Source organism: Tamandua tetradactyla, chromosome 25, assembly GCF_023851605.1.
Source record: "Tamandua tetradactyla isolate mTamTet1 chromosome 25, mTamTet1.pri, whole genome shotgun sequence".
NCBI lineage: Eukaryota > Metazoa > Chordata > Mammalia > Pilosa > Myrmecophagidae > Tamandua > Tamandua tetradactyla.
In genome coordinates this window covers 13,594,395-13,619,797 of record NC_135351.1, presented here as the reverse complement: position 1 = coordinate 13,619,797, position 25,403 = coordinate 13,594,395, and the positions used below count along the sequence as shown (strand labels likewise).

Sequence of the window (25,403 nt, the reverse complement as noted above, 5' to 3'; positions counted from 1 at the left end):
CTCACACCCTATTCAAGATTCCATATACTTATGGTGTTCAACTAAACAACCATACAAGTTAAATTCGGTAATGCACTACCCAAAATATAAATTTTGCATCAAATATTTCTCCCTTTGGTCTCAAACAGAAGTTGAATATATATATTTTTTGTATGCTGTATGGGGGATTATATTTCATTATTTTTCCATGTAAGTATCCTGTTATTGCAGCACCATTTGTTAAAATTTTTGTTTGCTGGTTTTGTTTTTGTTTGTTTTGCGTGTTTCTTTTTTTGGGAAGTGCATGGACCAGGAATCGAACCTGGGTCACCCACATGGCAGGCAAGAATTCTCCCACTGAACTACCCTTGCAACCCCCAGAAGTTGAAGTTTTACAATATGGATGATATCATTCTTAACCCTGTATTCTACTCTACTCTAATTCGATCCAGATCAGCTTCCTTCATCTCTCTACTCAAAGTCTGATCCCTTTTTCAACTTTTTAAGCAATTCCTATATGGGGTACTGCTGACTTTCGTAGCTTCAGAGCTCTAACTCTGAGTCTCAGGCATCACAAAAAATACCTGAAATTTCTGGGAATTACCAGGTTATATACAAACAGCTCAGTATCTCAGAATTTAGAAATAACAGCTACAACTCCTGAATATATGTGACTGCTTTAAGAGCTTTCCATCTGGTACCCTTTACAATAGGCTCCAACCTGATAACTGAAGTTGCTCTCAACTAACTTCATTTCACTGAGTTGTTATACTATAGTTAGTCCATATGATTGAGACATGATAATATTTGTCTTTTTGTGCCTGACATTTCATTCAACATATAGTCCTTAAAGTTCATACACCTAGTTCCATGCCTCTGCATACCTTTTTTGTCCCTTAATTATTTCATCACTACCTATTTTATATTTCATTAATCTTTTGCAGTGTAACTTTTAGGATTCCATCTCATTTCCCTCTGTGCATATATTTTTAAAAATATTTTCTTTGCAATTACCATGGGGCTTAAATTTGAAATCCTAAATGCAAAACAATCTCATTTGGTTTGAGACAAACTTAGCTTCAATAGCATTCACAAGCTGTGTTCCTATATGGTACCATCCCCTAATTTTTATCTAATTCTTGTCACAAACTATATAGTTATTCATTATGAGTTCAAAACAACAGATTGTCATTACTTGTTATGTATTTGTATATGAGATCCTGTCAAAGGTAAAAGTATAGTTACAAACCAAAAATTAGATAGTAATGTCATTTATATTTGCCAATTACATAATCTTTACCAGATATCTTTATTTCTTCATATGGCTTTGGCTAATAGTCTAGTGTCCTTTTCTTTACAACCTTAAGAAATCTCTTTAGAATTTCTTGTAGGGCCAGTCTCATGGTGACAGAATTCCTTAGTTTATACTTATTGGGGAATGTCTTAATCTCTCTCTTATTGAAAGACAGTATTGCTAGATATAGAACTCTTCATCAGCAATTTTTTTCCTTTCACATTTTAAATGTGCCACCCCATTGCCATCATTCTTCCATGTTTTCCAATGAGAAATTGACATTTACTCTGAATGATGGTCCCTTGTGCATGACATGTTGTTTCTTTCTTGCAGTTTTCAGGATTCTCTCTTTATCTTTGGCATTCAACAGCTTGATTATAATATGTTTCAATGTGGATCTGTTTGGGTTTATCCAGTTTGGAATTTCTTAGATGTGTATATTCATTTATTACTTGAAAATTGGGAAGTTTTCTGTCATTACTTCTTAGATTTTATTCTCCCCGTTCCCCTTTCTCTGTTCTCTTGGGAGTCCACAAAGCATACATTGCCAGGCTTCGTGTCCCACAGGTTCTTCTTTCTTTCTGCTCCTCAAACTGAATGATTTATATTGTCTTATCTTCAAGATCCCAGACTCTTTCTTCTGTCACTCAAATCATAGGAATTTTTATTAGAACATGGTTTTGAGACTGGAAGAGTCCAAATCAAGGCATCATTAAAGCGATGCTTTCTTCCTGAAGACTGACATTCTGGATCTGGCTGCTAGTGACCCTTGGTCCTAGCTCCTCTGTCACATGGCAATGCACAGCGTCCCCTGGCCTCTCCTTTCTTCTTCTTTCTTCTGTTCACCTTCAGCTTCTTGCTTCCTGTGGCTTTCTCTTTTTCTGTCTGAACTTCATTCCACTTATAAAGAACTCCAGTAGTAGACTAAGAGCCTTCCTGATTTAGTCGGGTCACATCTTAACTGAATAACCTCATCAAAGGTTTTACTTACAATGGGTTCACATCTATAGGAATGGATTAAGTTTAAGAACATATTTTTCTGGGTTCATGACTCCAGACTGCCATACCCTTCTCCTAGGAAACCATGTTTCCTCATGGTACCAGGTGCTACTTTGTAGGTCCCCTAGTCAGCAGTTCTTTGCTCCAGGAAGCTGTGATGTAACTATTCTCTTGCAGCTTTCTGTAAGGTTGCTCCTGAGCCACCTCCGAGGCTCAGGGCAAGTTCCGGGATGGTGAACCTACAATGTATATCTTTGTTCAGTAGTTCAGGCTGCCACCAGAGAGATGGACGAGAAATACATAAACCCTGGTATGTGGACAAAAGTTACTCAACTCCTGGATCTGGGACTAGGGACCATACTGGGAACATGAATCAGCTATGCATCAAGGTGATGAAGAGATGAGGCAGGGGCTAGCAAGGGTGCCATAAGATCATACCATTTTTAAATAGTCTTCTTGATTCAGCACTCACCCTATTACTGCAACCCTTTAACTGTTTCCCAGAGCTGTGAGAAAGATGTTTCTGCCAGCTCTTGATTGTTGCTTAAATCTTCTGGAGCATCTCACTTTGCCATCATGATTTAGGCAGGCCATCAATTGTTTTTAAATTATTAGTTTCTATTAGTTTAGCATTCAGTTTGTTTTAGAGTCCTTGGTTAATTCTACAGGCTGAAGATATGTATGTTGCCTTAGCAGTACTTTAGGTCCATAATGTTTCAATATAAGACTTGTATGATCTATAGGTAAAACATAAATTTTCCCTGAAATTTAATTGTGCTATGTCACTTCATGGGGAATGTACGCTGTCTATGAATCTATTTAAATATCTTATATTATGCTTACTGAGTAAGAGTATGTTATTGCTATATTAATGAGTTATGTTCAGTTTTGTTATAAGAGCCACTACTAGGGTAAAATGAAACAGCTAGGGTGCAAAATTTAACAAGGCATTCACTCTCAGGGTCATGTAACTGTTAAGCCTGAGATGAAATGCCTTCTTAATTTTTATGCTGGAGATGCTTCACTTGCCTCACCCTAGTTTTGATCCTGTTGTGTACAACAGGATCAAATCCTTTTTATAAGCTCATATTCTCTTATACAGAAAATAACAAATGATTCATGATGTTGGAATCATGTTGGAATTTCAGAATCAACTTCACCAATTCTTATCTTCGAGTAATTTTTCTATAGGAAAATGGGGATTGAGAAGTGAAGGTGAGTGCTCGGGATCCTTAAAAGCAGAGAACCTTCCCCCAGCTGTGTTTTGAGGGAGATATAACTAGAGTAGAAGGGTCAGAAAGATGCCATATACTAACTCTGAAGATATAGGAAGGGGCCATGAACCAAGGATATTGGAGGACTTAGAAATTGGCATAGGCAAGGAAACGAATACTCAGCTAGAGCCTCCCTCTTGTCCCTTTCTACATCTGACATAAATGTATCTTTCTATATCTTTATTCAATATGAGGTATATTTTATAATAGAATTAGTTACTAATAGCACTGACAAAACAATAAAGAGAATTATCAGGAGGTCTTTGGAAGATGGAAAGCAGGTGGGATAGGATTCTGAGAATCCATCCAAGTTCAAAGTTTACTTAGGGGGGTGCTTGGAACAAATGTCAGAATAATTGATTAGAAAACTAAATGGTGAAAAATCTGACAAGTCAATCTTCTCTTTCCTCTTCCTCTTACGTTAAGCAGCAGGAAGCAGGGGCATGTTTCCTGGGTGGAGCTGGAAGTATAAAATCAATCAAGGGTGATCAAACCATGGTTCACAGACCAAATATGGCCTGTGGCCTTTTTTGTATGGCCCATAAGCTAGCAATCATTTTCACATTTTAAAAAAAGGAAGCGAAGAAGAATGTGTGATGAGACTGGATGTGGCCTGCAAAGTTTACAATATTTACTCTTTAATCCTTTACAGAAAAGTTTGCTAAGCCCTGGTATAGGGTGAGAGAGATAAGTTAGGCAGACCTAAATAACTAGCCTGGAGGAATGAGAGCAGAGAATTAAAGCACAGAGTGTCCATGGCCTGAAAGCATATCCTGCCCTTTCCCGATAATCATAGGCTATGATGAACATAGCTAGTGTCCACAGACAGGAGAGCAAGGACTCTTAAAAAATAATATGAAGACATACCAAAAAGTTTTTTTTTAATTGAGGAAAACTAAAACATGAAACAGAAGCACTGACATTTAAGAAAACAATAAATGAAACAAAGACAACAACAACAAAAAAGAACCATAAGGGCATCCAGTTTTAAGATGACAGTAAAATGTAATCTACCTTCTTGGATAATATTCAAAAGGTACAAAGAAAATGAGAGCAGGAAACATTAGCTTTGATGAAGCTAGAAGTAATTGAAACCCTAAGCCCACAAAAATACTTGGAAGGACTTCCAAAGCAGTGAAGATCAAACAGTGGTGCATGTGAGAAGAATCAGAGAGAGGATGCTCATTTCTACAAATCTCAAAAAAAGCCTTTAAAGTACATGCTTCCAAGTAAGGGGACACTCAGAGGTACACCCACCCACCCCCGTATACCAACAAGAACAGGGTGTGCAGATGGCAGTGAGAATGACCGTGGACCTTGTTTGGTTCCAGAGAAGCTAAGAAGATTGGGGTAAATGAGAAAACTCCCTGCTAAGCTGAATTTCTAACTACCTACCCAAAGCCTACTGCAAACACGTTTTTCTTAAAGATGAAATCTCAGAGAGCTGTTTTTGTCATAATAAGATTGCACACTGTCATTCATATGTTCAGAATTTTAAAGGAAATTATAGCCAGCTCAATAAGGCAAGAAAAAAAAGGTACTCGAATTGGAAAATAAAAAAAAAAGTCATTGTTTTCAGAGTGCGATTGTCTAAGTAGAAAATGAGCTAAGTCTAGATAGAAAATAAGCTAGAACAAATAGGTGTGATAGTAGGTTGTTTGATATAAGATAATTATATAAATAAACAGTGTTCATATGTACCAGCAAAGAACATTTGGAATAATAATGAAAACTATGTCACTAAGAATAGATCTAACAAAAGGTACAGAAGATCTTTAAAGGTTATCTTATATATTTTATAAGAGGACACAAAAGACTTAAGAAGTGGAATGTTATACTGTGTTCATGGACCAAAGGCTTTTCCATATTGATTTATAATTCAGTGTAGTTTCAATAAAAATCATAAGATACTAACTTTACAAGCTGATCCTAGTATTAATTTGGAAATGTAAGGACCAAAAACAGCCAAGAAAATTGTGATGATAACAACTAAAATTATGGTATTAGCATTAGAAAAATAGGTCAGAACTTGAAGACTAAATCAAGTATATATGGAACTTAGAATAGGAAAGATATAGTACTGGAAATCAGAACTATTTAATAAGTGGTCTTGGAAACACTGACTTTCCAAAAGGATAAAGATAATGTTAGATTCATTACTTACACTATGCCTTCCCCCTAATTTCTAAATATACTAAAGTGGTAATATGAAAACCAAAACAATAAAATTAGTAGAAAATAGGAGAGCATGTGTGTTCTCGTTGGCTCGCTGCCAGAATGCAATATACCAGAAACAGAATGGGTTTTAAAAAGGGGAATTTAATAAGTTGCTAGTTTACAGTTCTAAGGCCAAGAAAATGTCCCAATTAAAACAAGTGTATAGAAATGTCCAATCAAAGGCATCCGGGGAAAGATACCTTGGTTCAAGAAGGCCGATGAAGTTCAGGGTTTCTCTCTCAAGTGAGAAGGCACATGGTGAACACAGTCAGGGCTTCTCTCTGCTGGAAGGGCACATGGCGAACACGGCATCATCTGCTAGCTTTCTCTCCTGGCTTCCTGTTTCAGAAAGATTCCCAAGAGGTGTTTTCCTTCTTCATCTCCAAAGGTTGCTGGTTCGTGGACTCTCTGTTTCGTGGTGCTACAACATTCTCTACTCTCTCCGAACCTCTTTCATCCTCCAAGATGTTTCTTCTTTTATAGGACTCCAGTAAACTAATCAAGACCCACCCAAATGGGTGGAGACATGTCGTCACCTAATCCAGTTTAACAACCACTCTTGACTAAATCACATCTCCAGGGAGATGATCTGATTACAGTTTCAAACATACGTATTGAATAGGGATTCTTCTGCCTTTATGAAATGGGATTTAGGTTAAAACGTGGCTTTTCTAGGGGACATATATCCTTTCAGACCAGCACAATATGCTTGAAGTCTTAGGGTGGGGAAGGATTTCTTAAGGAAAGTGTAAAATGTATTGACCAAGAAATCCAGTATGGCTGGAACCAGGGAAGAGAGGTGAGAGTAACAAAGTGGGGAGGAAAGGAGAGTGGTCAGGCAGGTCATGTGGCAACCTCCAGGCTGAGTTAAAGTCTGAAAAACTGTAAGTGTTTTAAACATGAAAATATACTTATCAGATAAGTGTGCAAATATTACACTGACTGCAACATGAAGAATGGATTGCAGGGGACAAGAGGAGATATTGGAAGACTAGGAAACGATTGCAAGAGAGCTAATGATGACGGTGGCTTGGATTAGAGTGATTGCAGAGCAAATCGCCAGTAGATGATTACAAGAAATACGTAGGATATTGATTTGGCAAGACCTGATTTTTGAGTGGATCTGTGGGGTGAGTGAAGAATTGGAGTCATCTTGGGACATGTTGGTATTAAGATGACAATGTGAGAGTCAGGAAGAGATGTTAAGTAACCCATTAGAATATATGTTTGAAGCTTCAAAAATAAATTTGTGCTGCCAATTTCAAGTTGGGAGTCATTGTGTATAGCTGTATTTTAAAGCCATAAGGGCAGACAGCCTGCTGCCTTTTTCTTTCTTTGTGTATGTGTGTGTTTTTAACTTAATTTTTTTTTTTGGGGGGGGGGGTGCATGGTCTGGGAATCGAACCCGGGTTTCCCGCATGGAAGGCGAGTATTCTACCACTGAACGATGTTTTTGTTTTGTTTTAACTTTTTTTATTGTCTAGTATAACATATATACAAAGCAAAAAAAATTAAGAAGCAATAGTTTTCAAAGCACTCCTCAACTAGCTGTCACCAGACAGACCCCAGAGTTTGTCATGGGCCATCACACGATCCTCTCATATTTTTCCTTCTAGCTGCTCCAGAATATAGGAGGCTAGAGGGCTTAAATACTTTTTCATCATCACAATCGATTTTCTTTCCTTCTTTTGTGAAAAATAACATATATACAAAAAAGCTATAAATTTCCAAGTACAACACCACAATTGTAGAACATATTTCAGCGTTTGACATAGGTTATAATTTCACAACTCTAGGTTTTTACTTCTAGCTGCCCTAAAATACTGGAGACTAAAAGAGATATCAATTTAATGATTCAGCATTCATATTCATTTGTTAAATCCAGTCTTCTATGTATAACTCCACCATCATCTTTGATCTTTCCATACCTCTCTTTAGAGTTCCTTCGGCTATGACCATTCTAAATTTTTGATATTGGAAGGGTCTGTCACTAATATGGGGTAGGGAGATGGAACTGTCTGATGTTCTTGAGAGGCTGGGCTAGGTTTCAGGACTTATCTGGACCAGGGACCCATTTGGAGGTTGTAGATTTCTGGAAAATTACTGTAGTGCCTAGAACCCTTGTGGAATCTTATATATTACCCCAGGTGTCCTTTAGGATTGGCTAGAATAGTCTTGATTGGGGGTTGGCAGGTTATGATAGGCAGCAAGGTCTACCTGAAGCTTGCATAAGAACAACCTCCAGAGTAGCCTGTCGACTCTATTTGAACTCTCTCTGCCACTGATATTTTATTAATTATACTTCTCTTCCCCCCTTTTGGTCAGGATGTAATTGTTGATCCCATGGTGCCAGGTCTGGATTCATCCCTGGGAGTCATCTCCCATGTAGCCAGGGAGAGTTTCACTCCTGGATGTCATGTCCTACATAGGGGGGAGGACAATGATTTCACATGCACAGTTGGGCTTAGAGAGACTGAGGCCACATCTGAGCAACAACTGAGGTTCTCCAGAAGTAACTCTTAGCATGCCTATAGGTAATCTAAGCTTCTCTGCTACCTGTATAAACTTCACAAGAGTCAGCCTCATGATCAAGGACATGGCCTATTGATATGGATATCCCTAAAGTTTGACACAATATTAGGGGATTCTCTGATGGCAAGGTTTAATAGTTCCATATTCTTTCTCCCCTCCCTCAGGGGACTTTGCCAATACTTTTTGATTATCTGCTTAATATACTGTAGGATGTTTCCAAGCATAACAACAATGTATACAGGATTAAAGGAACTCCTTTTTCTGTGCTTCCCGTGTTTCAATTGTTCAAATGAGCTATTCAGATAGATTGAATTAATTATGCACTACAGAAAATTTCAGTTCCAGATCAAATAAATCTTCCATTCGTCTCAAAGAGTATATGTGGTTCTAAAATATAGACACTGTCTTCCTTACTCCTGTTTCTGAATTACTTTAACTGCAACCTGTTCGGCTTCATTCTTATCTCTAAATATCAGGCTACATATATAAAACAGACTCTCAAATTCCAGAAATAATAATCACCACTTAGGACTAAATGTGTCTGCTCTTAAAGCTTACAATCTAGACACCTGTTTTCTTACAAGCATTTTCTAAAGGCGACCATACCATTCTTTTTCTTTTGTTTCTGGCTTGTTTTGTCTCACCAAATGTCCCACATGTTCCTTCACATTGTTGCATGCCTCACGACATTGTCCTTTTTTGTAGCAGCACAGCCTTCATTCATCAGTGTGCATTATCTTTTGCCGGTCTAATTCTCTGCCACTGAAACATGTTTTAAACTTTTTGAAACTATTCAAACATACAGGACACTCACAAAAATAATACAAACTCCATACAGAGCACTCCAACATACCTCTATGCCCTCAGATACCCAGGTCCACCAGTTTTAATATTTTACCATATCTGCCATGCCAGCTTATCTATCCATCAGTCTGCTGATTCGTCTGTGTATCTAGTCCACCTTTCTGTGTGCCTCTCTATGTATCAATCCATTTTCTGAGCACTCAAATGTAGTTTGTATGCACCATACTTCTTTAACACTTAATACTGCCATGTACATTTCCCAAGAACAAGGACATTCCTTATATAATCACCATAAGTGCAGTTATCAAGTTCAAGAAATTTAATATAGATATAAAGCTTATAGTCTATATTCCAATTTTTCATATATCCTTTTGAGTTTTTCTCCTTCTTTATTAATCCTGTCCAAGATCACATATTGCATTTAATTGCCTGTTTCTTTAGTTGTGCTTTTTTTTCATTGTGAGAATATAGATGCAACATAAACTTTCCCGTGTCAACCACTCCCAGGCATACTATTCAGTGGGATTACTGATACATACAATATTATGGTTCCCTCCTTTCATTACAAAAACTTTTATGTAAAGGATCAAATAGTAAATATTGTAAACTTTGCATGCCACATCCAGTCTCATGACCTGAAAGCATGTCCTGCCCTTTCCTCATAATCACAGGCTATAATATAGGGAAAACCTATACCCATTATGCATTGACTTCCTATTCCCCTGGTTTCTATCCCTGGTAACTTTATTCTAATTTCTGTCTCTATGAGCTTGCATGTCCTTTGACATTTTCTTTGAAGTCACCATGGGGCTTAAAGTTAACATCCTAAATCTGTAATACTCTCATTTGCTTAAATACCAACTTAATTCCAATAATATACACAAACTATGTTTCTGTGCCTCTTTGTCCCTGCAACCTTTATGTAATTCTTGTCACAGACTTCATGTTTTATACATTATGAGTCCTGTAATTAAAATTACAGTAATTTTATACATTACTGATTTAGCCTTGTGTTTTATGTTTTTGCCTTTTAAATACTATAGGAAGTAAAAAGTGGAGTTACAAACCAAAAAAGGTAGTAGTACTGGTGTTCTAGTTTGCTAACTGCCATAATGCAATATACCAGAAATGGAATGGCTTTTAAAAAGGGGAATTCAATAAGTTGCTAGTTTACAGTTCTAAGGCCAAGAAAATGTCCCGATTAAAACAAGTCTATAGAAATGTCCAATCAAAGGGATCCATCCAGGCAAAGATACCTTGGTTCAAGAAGGCCGATGAATGAAGTTCAGGGTTTCTCTCTCAGGTGAGAAGACACATGGCGAACACAGTCAGGGCTTCTTTCTCAAGTGAGAAGGCACATGGCGTACATGGCATCATCTGCTAGCTTTTTCTCCTGGCTTCTGGTTTCATGAAGTTCTCCCAGAAGCATTTTCCTTCTTCATCTCCAAAGGTCGCTGGCTCATGGACTCTGCTTTGTGGTGCTGTAGCATTTTCTGCTCTTTCCAAATCTCCTTCATTCTCCAAAATGTTTCCTCTTTTATAGGACTCCAGAAACTTATCAAGACCCACCCCAATGGTTGGAGACATGTCGTCACCTAATCCAGCCTAACAACCACTCTTGATTAAATCACATCATCCAGGGAGATGATCTGATTACTGTTTCAAACATACAGTATTGAATAGGGATTATTCTGCCTTTATGAAACAGGATTTTGATTAAAACATGGCTCTTCTAGGGGACATACATCCTTTTAAACCAGCACAACTGGTATTTATATTTACCCATGTCGTTACCCTTACTGGAGATCTTTATTTCTTCATGCAGCTGTGGTCCATTGTCTAGTATTCTAGACAGTTTTCAACCTGCATCACTTGTAGTTTTTTTCACTGGTTTGGAGATGAAAGAATCTCTCATCTTTTATCTGGGAATGTCTTAATAGCTCCCTCACTTTTATTACTATTTTAATAAGTCATGCAGAATGTACAGAGTTCACATATGTACCCTCTCTCACACACAGTTTTCTCTATTAGCAGTTGGCATTAGGGTGGTAACTATATTACAATTGATGAAACAATATTATCACAATTATACTATTAAATATAGTTCATAGATTATATTGGGGTCACTGTGTTGTACAGTTCTATGGTTTCTAAAAATTTTTATTCTGGTAACATATATATAATCTAAAATCTCCCCTTTTAATCACATTCACATATATATTTCAGTGGTATTTGTTACATTCATAATGTTGTTCTACCATCACCATCATACATTACCAAAATTTTCCATCACCCCAAATTGAAACTCTTTATCAGTTAAGCATTAACTACCCCAGTACAGCCCTTGGTAACCTGTACTCTAGTTTCTGTCTCTGTGAATCTGCATATTCTAATTATTTCATATCATTGAAATCATACAACATTTGTTCCTTTTTGTCTGGCTTATTTTACCCAATATGATATTTTTTAAGGTTCATCTATCTTATTGCATGTATCAGAACTTCATTCCTTTTTTACAGCTGAATAACATTCCATGTGTGTATATCCCACATTTGGTTTATCCATTCATCAGTTGATGATGGACACTTGGGTTGCTACCATTTTTTGGCAATTGTGAATAATGCTGCTGTGAACATCAGAGGAAAACATTTGCTTGATTCCTGTTTTCAATTCTTTGGAGGCATGTGCATAGATGTGAGATTGACATAGGAAGACCTGAGAAATAGAAAGATCTGAGAAAACTTAACTATTAACCATAACTTCTCTGTCAGTTCAATATAAACTGGACCAAGCATTGAAGAAGAGCCTTAACATACAGCCAATCTACACTAAAATCTTAGACAAGAGGGAGAAATTGGAAGTCAAAGTAATCAAACTAAGAAAATGCCTAGACATCACAAAAAAAAACGTTATACTCTGAAACAGGAAGAGATAGCCCATTCAAAGAAACAAAACAAGAGAGGAAGCACAGGCATTAGAGGAGCTAGTGAAAAATCATTCAGTTAAATCTCCTAAATCAGTTCAATGAGCTAAAGGAAAACATCAATACAGAACTAAAGGGTATCAAAAAGATAACGCATGTACAAAAAAGATAAATTAGAAAGTTTGAGAAGGAACATAACAGAACCTATGGGGATGACGAATGCAATGACAGAGATTAAAAATACACTAGAGGCATTCATCAGCAGATTTGAACAGGCGGAAGAAAGAACTAACTAATTAGAAGACTCAGATCAGACTCATAGAGCCTGAAGAGCAGACAGAGAACAGAGTGGGGAAAAAAAGTGAGCAGTGCATAAGAGACCTGTGGGGCAATATGAAGTGTACCAATATATGCATTATGGTAGCCCCAGAAGGAGAGGAAAGATGAAAGGAGCAGAGAAAGACTATTTTAGGAAATAATGGTTGAAATTTTTCCAAATCTAGCAAAAGAAAAACACACACCCAAGAAATGCAAAGAAGTTCAAACAAAATAAATTCTAATAGATGCGAACCAAATGCCAAAGGCCAAAGATAAGGAAAGCTGAAAGCAGCAAGAGAAAAACAGTTCATCCCAGTAAAGGATCCTCAGTAAGACTAAGTGACAGTTTCCCAGCAGAAACCAAGGAGGAAAGAAGGCAGAGATATGACATCTTTAACGTATAAAAAGAAAAATATGAGAACTCTAGGATTTGTCCTGTAACTACTTGTTGAAGAGTACTTTGAAAACTATTGCTTTCTTCTTCCTTTGCTTTGTATGTATGTCATATTATACAATAAAAAAGCTAAAAAAAAAAATAAGGTCCTTGGTTATATACAGATATGGAAACAAGAAAGGGATCAATCAGTTATATCATAAAAGATCAACTGTGCACAAAAGGCTGCAGTAGAGAAAAAGTGAAACAAAGCAAAAAAAAATGAAACAAAAACAGACATGACAAAAAACAAAGGACAACACTGATAAAGTCTTGCTTTATCAATAATTATAGGGAATGTAAATGGATTAAACTCTCAAATAAAGATACAGATGGGCAGAATAGATGCAGCAAAACCAATACTGAGAGGACAATTTATAGCTCTAAAGCATAGATTAAAAAGAAGAAATACCTCAAGTCAGAGACTTAACCTTACCCCTGAAGGAGCTAGAAGAAGAAAAGCAAACTAATCTCAAAATTAGCAGAAGGAAGGAAATAAATACTAGAGCAGAGATAAATGAAGTAGGGAATAAAAAAACAAGATGATCCACAAAACCAAAAATTGATACCCTTTAGCTAGAGGATAAAGGAAAAAGGATGTGCCAAAACTAAGATCATAAATGAAAGGGGGGACATTACTATCAATATCACAAAATAAAAAAGGATTATAAGAGGATACAATGAACAATTCCATGTCAAGAAATTAGATAACCCAGATGAAATGGAAAAAAATCCCAAGAAACTCACAAACTACCTGCCTTAACTAAAGAAGAAAATTTCAATCACACAAAAATTATAGAGCAATAATTAACCCTCATATACACATTAAATAGTGCCAAAAATGATAAAAAAGAGAGCCAATCATGGCTCTCTTCCCCACCCGTTTACAGATTATTTTGAGGCAAAGGTATGCTATTGAATTATATCTTCCTAAATATTTCAGGTTATATCTTTAAAAGATGAGAAAACATATATTCAATGGAGTATAGGATCCAGTATAGGACCAGAGAAGATAATTTCCAAGAAAAGAACTTTACAGCAAACGGAGGAAAATAGCAGACTGGGGAAGGGGATGGGCAAGGAGCTTTTAAAGAGTTGAAACTCGAGTAGTAATAGTTATTTGATAAATTATTTCAAGTATTTTGAAAAAAATTAATGATACAATTTTATAAAAATAAGCAACTAAAAAGACAAACCCAATCCTGAGGCATGATTAACCTCAGGGGAGAAAATGTTGAGGAAAAAGAAGGTAGAATCATAGCAGAGTATTTATCAGCTATAAACATTAGCTTTGTGGTAAAAATAATGTAAATATTAACTATAGGTTTTAAAGCCTTGTATTAAGATAGGTGAAGGAGAGTTTTGTGGGTAGAGGATGAAAACCTAATACTCAACCACTGTGTAACCAGATATTTTAGTTTCCTAGGTTGCTTAAATAATGGAAATTTATTGACTTACTGTTTTGAGGCTAAAAAAAGTCCAAATAAAGGTAACTTTGAGGTAATGCTTTCACTCTGAAGATTGTGGCATTCTGGGACTGGCAGCTGGTTATCCTTGGCGAGGAATATGTTGCCTTCTCCTGGTCTCTCACTTCTCTTCCAGGTTTCGTTCATTTCAGCTGCTACTTTCCTGTCTCTCATGTCTGAATTCATGGTCAGAGCACTATACAACATAGAGTCCTTATAAAGGACTCCAGTAATAGGATTAAGATTCAGCCTGATTGAGGTGGGTCACACTTTAAGTGAAGTATCTTCAACAAAGTGTCCTACTTTCCATGGATTCACACCCACAGGAAGGGATTAAATTTAAGAACATGTTTTTCTGGGGTCCATAAGCTTCAAATCGTCATACTGTATATTAATATGTAATGCTCAAATATGATATTGTAACAAGTGGCAGTATATGCATATTATTTCCATGGAAGTAAATAACAGTAGAAACAGCTCAAGGTATGATAATAGCTGCCTTTGGTAATTGTGACTGCATGTGGGAAGAGGCATGGCACAGAATCACTGTTCTTCATTATAAACCTTTTAATAATTTTTTATTTTAAAACCATAATTATACATTGTCTTGATTGAAAACTAGAAATTAACAATCAAAAAATAGGAAAATAAACCACACCCACCTGGAATCTTGTTAAGTGTAATCCAGAAATGCTCATCTGGACCGTAGGTATCTTGGGACCACTGGAGTAAGTCAAAGGCTATTTTATTAAAAAGAGCAAAATCAACAAAATCCCTTGTAAGAGCAACATACATTGAACCAAAGTGGATTTTAAGCTTGTTTGGAGGTGGGTTCTTCTTCTTACCTCTCTTTAGGATGAAAGAGTTTGTTCTGGATCTATACTCTACATGGGCATATTTGATCCCTTCAGCAGATTTCAGGATGGACGCTAAGTAAGGGGTGATGTTTTTCCCATTCAGTGTTTTCAAATACTGGACTATCTCCTTATTCGTTTTTAGTGGGAAATCGTGACAACCTGTGTTAATGAGATATCTCCATGGCACATTTGAAGCTAGAAGGTCTCTCATGCAGATCAGCTCAGCCCGAAGTCTGGATATTCCCCCATGAGTAATGAACTCAGTCTTTGAGGATAGAAAAGTATTTGGGAAGCATTCCAATAATTGTCCCACAGCAAGTTTAAATTCATCTGTGGCCTTTTTATCTATGTGAATACAGTAGACATTTTGAGGCATATAAATAGCTTGGAAGAGTCTTTCAAACGAATCAAAATCTTGACTGACAGTCATTACATATGTCAAAGGGAATGCGGCTTCTTCTGTAGACAAAGGAGCTTTTACATAGTGACTTTGTATTGCATAATAAGGGCAAGAGTCTGTTCTAAAGGTTGTGGTTAATACACTTCGGAACATAGGCGCTGTCTTCCCTTCTAGGGCTGCTTTGCAGGCTTGCTGTAGGCTAAGTACTTGATCTTCACCATCTACATTCTCCCTTTGATCTCTGTTGAGCTGACACAGTTGTATGTTGTATAATGCTCTGACCACGTCATGACTTGAATACTAATGATACAGAGATAACATCTCCAAATCTTCGTGTTTGTTTTTAACTCCCTGGGGTGCTGGTAGAGGGATAAAATCCTTGAAGAGTTGGTTTTTTTGTTTGTTTGTTTTTTAAATCAGTTGTTAAAACATTTCACTTCTCTGGAAGACTAGATTCCACCATATTATCTGTTGTGTTCACTTTTCTGGATCCAGTTTTTCTATTTCTTCCCTGTATTTTGAATCCAATGCAGTGTCTGGTTGAGCATCATTTTGTGATACTTCTCACTCCTTGTTCCATGTATGTTCTGATTCTCTGTGGGTCAATGTGTTCTCATGCAGGCTGAGTTATAAAGCCACTTATTGTCACCCACCCTTACTTTCTATCTCAGCTAGTTCTTGGTAACTGGGGAGGTGGGGAAGAGGGTTAATTACTACTTCCTGTTTCTATTGTTGAATCAGCTAATTGGTCATAATTGTGTCCATTTACATACTTCTCCTTTTTGGCTAACTTATCCCTGAGTGTGCCTGTCTGGGTACATTCTAGCAATTTCCCCTTGTCACTCCCAGCCCTTTAAGCAGCAGCGTTCTTCCAGGTCTGTCCTCTCAAAAGAAGTTGCAGTACTCCATTAGGCAGGGCCAGGTCTAACAGATTTCTTTTTCTTTTTTACATGGGCAGCTCCAGGGCTCTTGAGCCACCGTGACCCACCCTAAGTCTTATGGATTTTTATCTAAAGCGCTCAGCCTAGTGCCTGGTACATTTGGGCACTCGGTAAATTCTTCTGAATGAGTAATTGAATGGGATGATTCATTCTCCTCATTTATTTAGCTTTGAAGGGTCCCTGATAACTTTGCATGGCAGAATCTCCCTGTAACCTGCTGTGGAGATTGGAGGAGGCAGAATCTTCACATAAGCTGTTGTAAATTTTGGAAAAACCAAAGCTTGGGTTTTAATATTATGACATATTATTTGTAAATATTAATAATTTGAAACTAAGGAAGATGCATATATCCTCATATATCCAGGATCACTGGAGAATATCCTACTCACTTGTAAATTTTCTAGACAGTCAAAGCATATTTCTTTGTGGACCGACTATTTTAAGTAATATTTTGAATGTAATTTTTTCTATAAAGTAGTGTATTCACTCTGCCTTCTTTTATAAGCCATAGTAGAAATAATTTAACTGCTTCTTGATCATTTCCAGAATCATCTAAGGAATATTTTATCCTGTTTTTCAGACGCTCTGCCCTCTAAGATGCTCTACTTATCCTTGTCATTTACAGTTGCTTTTATCTCCTGATCCTTGTGTGATATTGATGATGAAAGTGACATCAAGAAAAGTCATCAGGTTATTTCTAAGGGGCAGACGCTGTACCAAGTGCTTTATATATATTACAAAGTTTATCCTCACAACTACGTTATGCAGTATTATTGGCTCCCATTTTACAACGAGGAGACGAGCTTTGAGAGAACAAGTTACGTGTCCAAGTCTTGTAACTACTGACAGAGGCCGAAATCAAATCAGGGTCTTTTCTGATCCTACAGACATTGCTTTACCATTATCTACTGGGTATGAGAAACCATGCAACTAAGCATGTTCAAACTTTATTCAAGCTCTTTTTTTTTTTTTAAGTCTAATCATTTTTATTTAGCTGAGCTAATTTAGCTGCCTTATGCGTGACATAGGCATTTTGTGGGCTGGCCTGGTAATTAACCACAGCCTCTAATATTATCGTAACAGGAAACTGCTTTCCGATTTCCCCCAGATAAGCTCTGAGTAAACATTTGAGTATTTCACATGAAAATATAAAAAGGAGGCATATGTTTTTCTCTGCAGAATTGTGTTCACGCCCAATTTCTTGATTCTGGCATGTGCAGCCAAAAATGCTAAGTAGACTCTGAATTGATGAGGTGCTAATATATATATGGCTATTTGACTTTCTGAACAGGCTCAATACCTGGGCTATAAATATTAAAACTTCCCTCCAGACAATCATGGCACCCAAATGTGTTGTTTGGCTCTTCCTTACTTCTGTATAGCAGATTCCTAAATAGCACCTTGAGCAGATTCTATAGCTTACAAGTCACCTTTGATTAGTAAAGGGGTGACATTAGGTCCACCTCTGGTGCATTCCTGCCCTCACTCTTTTAGGAAACAGGTGAACGTCTCTTACTTACCTGGCTGTGGGTGTGGTCCTTTGGTCGTGGCTACTTTTCCTTCTTCCATCAGCTGGCTATGGATACCTGCTGCTAGCAAGTCACCACAGCTGTGCTCTCTTGTGTGCTCCTCCCCATCCCCACTCCCCCATGATGTGGGTTCTTAGGAGAGCCTCCTAGCTGGCCCACTGCCCAAGTTCTCTCACCTGGGTCATCTGGCCTTAGCTCAAACTCTTCCAGCCTCTCTCAGCAACTGATTGGGTAGCCTTTTGGCCAGACTGTACCCTCTTAAGTAAAATTAGGGCAAACTAATCACATCCAGTTTTCTTCCATTGTGTCCCCTGGAGCCAGGGGAATCTCACATGTCTTTGTTAAACTAAACAGTTGCTGTTTGTCTCTCTGCTTTGCCACCTCATTCTGCCTTTGCCAGCTCTCTCCAGTTCTTTTGCCCTGCTTACCCAGCTGAAGTGCAGAGCCAAAGGTCACTCCCTGGGCAAAGATCCAACCAGGGGAGATGATGCCAGCCTTCCCTTCATGCACAGCCTCTCATCTTTTCAAGTGACTCTCTTGGTCACCTCCCTTGGGTTTGGGGTGGGAGGTTGGGGACAGGGGCAGCCATAGCATTTCAACTGGGTGGACAATTCACATTTATGATAGCATTCATTCTCCCTCTTCAGTCTTAGATTTCTGTTGGGGTGAGGGAAGTGTTTAGAGCAGGGGTCAACAAACTATGGCCTGTAGCCAAATCAACTGCCTGCTTTGTGTAAATCAAGTTTTATTGGAATGCAGCCATGATCCTGTACTGTCTCTGGCTGCTTTTGCACTACAGTGGTAGAGGTTTATAGTCACCACAGAGACCCATATGTGCCAGTTTGAAGCTATTATGTACCCCAGAAAAGCCATGCTTTAATCCTGATCCAATCTTGTGGGGACAGCCATTTCTTTTGATCCTAATTCAGTATTGTAGGGTGGAAGCTTTTGATTTGATTATCTCCACAGGGATGTGGTGTGCCCAATTGTGGGTATAACCTTTTGATTAGATGGAGATGTGAGTCTGCCCATTCATGGTGGGTTTTGATTCTTTTAGTGCAGTCCTTTAAAAGAGGAACGTTTTGGAGAAAGCTCAGAGCAGATGCAGGCACTTGGAGAACAGTTGCTTCAGAGCTGACAGAATTGACACGAGACCCAGACATTTGGAGATGCAGGACCTAGCAAATGTTACCATATGCCTTTTCATGAGATTCTAAGCAAGTCTGAACCCAGAATTGTGTCCACAGGAGCTAAGTGAAAGTCTGCAGACACCATATGAGGAATCCTCATAGGAAACAGAAGCTGAAAGCCATGGAGCCCAGATGCAAGGGACCAGCAGATGCTAACCATGTGCCGTCCCGGCTGACAGAGGTGTTCCAGATGGCATCAGCCTTTCTTGAGTGAAGGTAACCTCTTGTGGGTATCCAAATTTGGAAATTTTTTCAGCAGTAGAACTGTAAACTTGTAACTTATTAAATTCCCTTTTTTAAGAGCCATTCCATTTCTGGTATATTGCTCTCTGGCAGCACTAGCAAACTAATACACCATATCACCTGTATTAGTTAGGGTTCTCTAGAGAAACAGAATCAACAGGGAACACTTGCAAATATAAAATTTATGAAAGTGTCTCACGTGACCGTAGGAATGCAGAGTCCAAAATCCACAGGGCAGGCTGCGAAGCTGATGACTCCAATGGATCACCAGCCAAAGCAGGAATGCAACCTGTCTCCTCTGAGTCCTCCTTAAAAGGCTTCCCATGATTGGATTTAGCATCACTAATTGCAGAAGACACTCCCCTTTGGCTGATTACAAATGGAATCAGCTGTGGATGTAGCTGACGTGATCATGACCTAATCCTATGAAATGTCCTCATTGCAACAGACAGGCCAGCGCTTGCCCAATCAGATGAACAGGTACCACAACTTGGCCAAGTTGACACCTGTCCCTGACCATGACATCACCCATAAAGCCTAAAATATTCACTACTTAGCTCTTAACAGAAAAAATTTGCTGAGCTTTGGTTAGAGTATATAGTTGATTGTAGTAAGGCTAGTTTTGTTATCTGTTGTAGTATTCTCTTGATGGACCATATGTCAAATTTTTAACTGTCTTTTTAAAATCCTTGTAGCCTTTCTGATTTTTTTTCTTATTTTATCAATTAATAAGAGTGTATGTTAAAATCTCCCACTGTGATTACAGATGTGGCTATTTTCCCTCATTCTATCAATTTTTACTTTATCTATTTTGAGGCTATGTTATTAGGCACATATAGATAAGAATGGTTTTATTTCCTTATGAAGTAATTTTCATTAATTGGCTCTCATTATTATTGGCAATTTGTTTTTTGTCTCAAAGACAGCTTTCTTTCTATGTTTTTATGGTACATCTTTTCCATCCTTTTAGTTTCAACTTTTCTGTGTCATTACGTTTTTGATGTATCTATTGTGAGTTTTTAAAAAAATCTTAGACAACATAACTGGAATATTTTGTCCATTTACAATTAATGCAGAATATTAATATTTTTAGATATAATTTATCATTTTACTCTATATTTTAAATTTTTCTATCTATCCATTTCTTGTTCCCTTTTCTTGTTTGCTTTATTTTATTGGACTTTTTTGTTTTTATTGTATTTATTCCACTTTTTTCCTTTTATTACTTTAGGATTTATTTGTTATTTCATTAATCTCTTAGTGATTCCCCTATAAAATACAAAGTGCATTCTTGAAATCTTAAAATTTAGCAATAATTGGTGCTTTTACCCTCCTCTCAAGCAATGTTATAGAAGATTTAGGATTAGAATATTCTCTCTTTACCTCTTCCCAATTTATATGTGATAGTTTCCTATATATTTTTACTCTCATAAGACATTATTGTTATTTTATAGAGCCTGTGCTCAGTTTACCAATTCCGCTGCTCTTTTTCTTTTCCATCTGTATATTCTAATGTCTTCTAACTGACCTCTGGCATACATTGTTAGTGATGTGATGCCAGCTGTCAGTCTAAATCTTATGCTTTTAAAAGCAATTCCAATGTTCCCATTCAGTTCCTATTTTAAGATTTTGTTTTTCATTTTCTGCAGCTTAGCTATGTTGTCCCTGATTGTGGCATTCAATTAGAATTCTGCCAAATTTCATTGATTCTAAGGCTCACTATTTTCCCTTCACATTTCTGAAGGCAGAATGTGTCTTACATCTAAAGCCATTTAAAATGGCTGCTGGCCAGTCAGCAATCACGATGTACTTTCTTGCCTATCTATGGACAGATGAAGTAATGGTTAATCTTGAGGTGATTTCAGGGCAACCCCAGCCTGCTGGTTTTGTACTTTGACTTTTTTGGATGTAGTGATGGTGGTATTGCATAGTCTGGGAATCAAACCTGGATCTCCTGCATGAAAGCTGAGCATTCTACCACTGAAACACCCGTGCACCTTGTACTCTTGACTTTTGACTCCTAGCACAGGGTTTGCAACCTATGGCTTGCAGGTTGGCCTGTTTTTGCAAATAAAGTTTTAGTGGAACGTAACTATACTCATTCATTTATATATTAACTATGGCTGCTTTTGTCCTATAATGGCAGAATTAAGTAGTTGTGATAGCGAATCTGACTATGTGGCATGCAGTCCTAAATTATTTATCTGACTTTTTAAGAAAAAACTTTTCCAACCTCTGCTCTAGCCTATGAGGTTGTCGGGAATGCTCATCAGTCTCTTAGCTGCTTTTCCCAGATCAGAAGTCTCTGGAATTTCAGGGTGTCTTGGCTTAGAAATTCCTCACTATCTTGCTAGTTCTTTGATGCCTTCAGAAGGACTTTTAGAAACCATTTCATCCAGCTTTCCTAGTTATTTTCAGAAGAAAGATTGGCATGAATCACCTAATCCATTATTACTGAAATTACAAGTCTGCTTCAGTACCTTTTAATAAATTCATTTTCTATTTAAGTCACTCAGAATCAGTGTATGTTGACTGCAGTGAAAAATCTTGTCTGATAAAATTTCTTTATCTACTGGGAGATATAAAAAAGATTCCACTACATGGGTCTTTGGAAATGATACCTAGCTATTTTTTTTTTTATGATGCTGGAAGAACAGGCAAAAAGGAAGATTGTGGTGTTGGCTACAGTGATAAGCACCAATTATAGAGGATAGATAGGCTTTCTACTCACCAGAAGAGCATAGCAGATTATGCTTGGAACTTGGCTTCTCATATTACTGTATATAATTGCATAAGATAATAGGAGCATAGCTCTGCCTTATCCTGCTGTACATGATGGTTAGAGATCCTTTGTAAGTAATAGCTTGGAATCTACTACCAGAAGAAGATTTCAGGGGTTTGGGTTAGCCTTTTGTTTTTTTGTTTTTGTTTTTAGTAACTTTTTGTTTGATACATTTTCGAACTTACAGGAAAATTGAAATAATAGTACAATGAATTCCCTTATCCCATTTACCCATATTCATCAATTATTTGCATTATGCCCCCATTTGCTTTACCATTCTGTGTTTGCGTATATTTTTTGAACCATTTGAAAGCTTGAGAAGTATGTTGGAGATAGCATGCTCTTTTACTCCTAAACACTTCAGAACTTCATATAAACAAAGAAATGTTCTTATATAACCAGAAAATTTAGCATTACACAATGGTATTACCTATTCCATAGTCTGTATATAATTGTTTTCCATTGTACAGTATTGTCCTTCATTGATTGTTTTTTATCCTACCCAATCTAGGATCTAATCCAGGATCATGCATCGCTTTTGATTATCATTTCTCTTTAGCTTACTTTAATCTAAAACAATTCCCAATCTTTCCTGACTTTGATATATCTGAGGAAGATAGGCCATTCGTTTTGTAAAATGTTGATAATTTTAGTTTCTTTGATGTTTCCTCACATTTATATTCAGTTTATGCAGTATTAGTTTCCTTGGCTGCTCCAGCAAATACCATGCAATGGGATAGCTTAAACAATGAGAACTTATTAGCTCATCATTTTAGGGCTAGAAGAAAAGTCCAGATCAAGGCATCATCAAGGCAATTTTTTCTGCCCAAAGACTGGAACTCTGGGGCAGGCTGCTGGGGACCTTTGTCCTCAGATTCTCTGTGATGTGGCAATGTGCATGGCATCCTCTACTCTCCCCTCCGCCTCTCTTCCAAGTTGTGTTGATATTCAGCTTCTGGCTGCTCTCCCTGTAGCTTTCTCTTTCTCTGCTGAATTTCATTGCATTTATAAAGGACCCCAGAAATAAGATTAAAACCCACCCTTATTGAGCTGGGTGACAACCTTAACTGAAGTAAACTCATCAGAAGTTCCTTCTTACAATGGGTTCACTCCCACAGGAATGGATTAAGCATAAGAGCACATTTTTGGGGGGGTATATACAGTTCCAAACCACCCCACTCCCACATCTGGATACCAAAAATAAATGTTCTTTCTACATGTATGTACATTTGTTCCTTCACAACATCCCAAAAACCTTAAATAATTGCAGTGATAATGCTAAGTACAAAGTCTCATCAAAATTGATTGATGGGTATGGTCTATCCTGGGGAACAATTCCCCTCTGTCTGTGAAACCTAAAGAACAAGTTATCTGTTTCCAGTATTCAATGGAGGGACATGCATAAACATTTCCATTCTATGAGGGAGAAATTGGAAGGGAACACGCGGATTATGGGTCCCAAACAATTCTGAAACCCAGCAGGGAAAACTACACTAGATTTCAAGATCTGAGAGTGTCCCAGATTCAGCCAGTGGAAGGCCCTTCAAAGTGATTTCTGTGTCTTTTTATATAGTCTCATCATCCTTTGGCCATTTCCATGCTTTCTTTTTTTTTTTTTTTTTTTTTTGCATGAGCAGGCACCGGGAATTGAACCCAGGCCTCTGGCATGGCAGGCGAGAACTCTACCTGCTGAGCCACCATGGCCCGCCCTCCATGCTTTCTTGTAGAACAAAATGTTCTAGGCTTATCATATGCTTTCCCTGACATAGCTCTAGTACCAGCTTTTTCCCCAATGAACACTTGAGTGGCTGAATTTTTAACAAAACCAAGGAACATGTTGGGAAAGGCCAGTCTAAATTCCATCTGCAGCATTTGTTATCACTTGCAGATAAGAAAACTGAATATTAAAAGCGTCTCCTTTGCAGGGAGTGCTAGGATAGTTCAGTGGTAGGATTCTCACCTGCCATGCGAGAGACCTGGGTTCGATTCCCAGCCCATGCACACCCTAAACAAACAAACAAGCAAAACAAGCAAACAAAAATTCAGCAAATTGTGTTGCAATATGGGATACTCGTATGGAAAAAAGAATGAAATGTGACCCTGCCATACAGCATACAAAAAAGAAAGTGTCTCCTTTGCAGAGACCTTCCCTGTCTGCCTCATTTAAAGGAGCTCCTCTGTTTCCATATTTATTATTCCCTGCCATGTCACCCTTTTTTAGTTTGCTCTCAGCATTGAGTCATTATCTACAAGTATCTCATTTGCTAGTATACTTCATAATTTTTCTCACTCTCCAACTAGAATATAAAGGGTCTGAGTGTCTTGTATATAGCTGTATACCCAGAACATGAAGCTGGCAAAGTTTGTATAAATGAATTATTAGAATTTTCCTACTTGAAACTTCAATAAAAGCACAACAATATTCTGTATCCACGTTTTATATATATTTGTGGAAAATTTTCAAATGAAATTTGCCCAAATTCCATCTATATCAGTTTGTAGGCTGCTGGAATGTGATATACCAGAAATGGCACAGGTTTTAAAAAGGGAATTTAATAAGTTACAAATTTACAGTTCTAAGCCTATAAAAATGTCCAAACTAAGGCATCCAGAAAAAGATACCTCAATTCAGTAAAGGATGATGAGTCTGGAACACCTCTGTTAGCTGGGGAGTCAGGTGGCTGGATCGGCTGGTCCCTTGCTTCTGGGCTCCATTACTTTCCTGTGAAGTTTCCTCACTTTGCTTCTCTGGGGCTGGTTTTCATCTCTTGGCATCCCCTTGGCTTTCTCCAGGTTCTGACTTGCTTAACATCTCATAGTGACATCTTCTGGGTTCCAAGCATCTCCAGACATCTGTGTCTCTGTTGTTCAAGTGTTGGCATCTGTGTCAACTGTGCTCTGAATTTGCTGTTGACTCTGTCATTTCAGAGGTGTCTCCAAAATGTTTCCCTTCTTAAAGACTCTAGTAAACTAATCAGTATCCACCTGAAATGGGTGGAGTCACGTCTCCATCTAATCAAAAGATCACACCCACAATTGGGTGTGTCACATCTCCATGGAGAGAATCTAATAAAAAGTTTCCAACCTGCAGTATTGAATTAGGATTTAAAAAGATGGCTGCCCTCATAAGATTGGATCAGGATTAAAACATGGCTTTTCTGGGGTATATAATATTTACAAACCAGCACACCATCATTCCTTAGAAAAATTTTTCATCACTAC

At 37.6% G+C, this 25,403-nt stretch overlaps 1 long non-coding RNA gene across 2 annotated transcripts in view; it reads right to left on the bottom strand.

The window, feature by feature from the left end:
- Positions 1–16,205, bottom strand: part of LOC143669347 (uncharacterized) — a 32,944-nt gene extending 16,739 nt beyond the window's left edge. For both annotated transcript variants that reach the window (XR_013168868.1, XR_013168867.1), the window contains exons 1-2: positions 15,085–16,205; positions 14,902–14,979 (exon numbers count right to left, since the gene is read on the bottom strand). This is a non-coding gene — a long non-coding RNA (uncharacterized LOC143669347). The remainder of the gene's footprint in view (positions 1–14,901; positions 14,980–15,084) is intronic.
- Between the last annotated feature and the right edge of the window lie 9,198 nt (positions 16,206–25,403).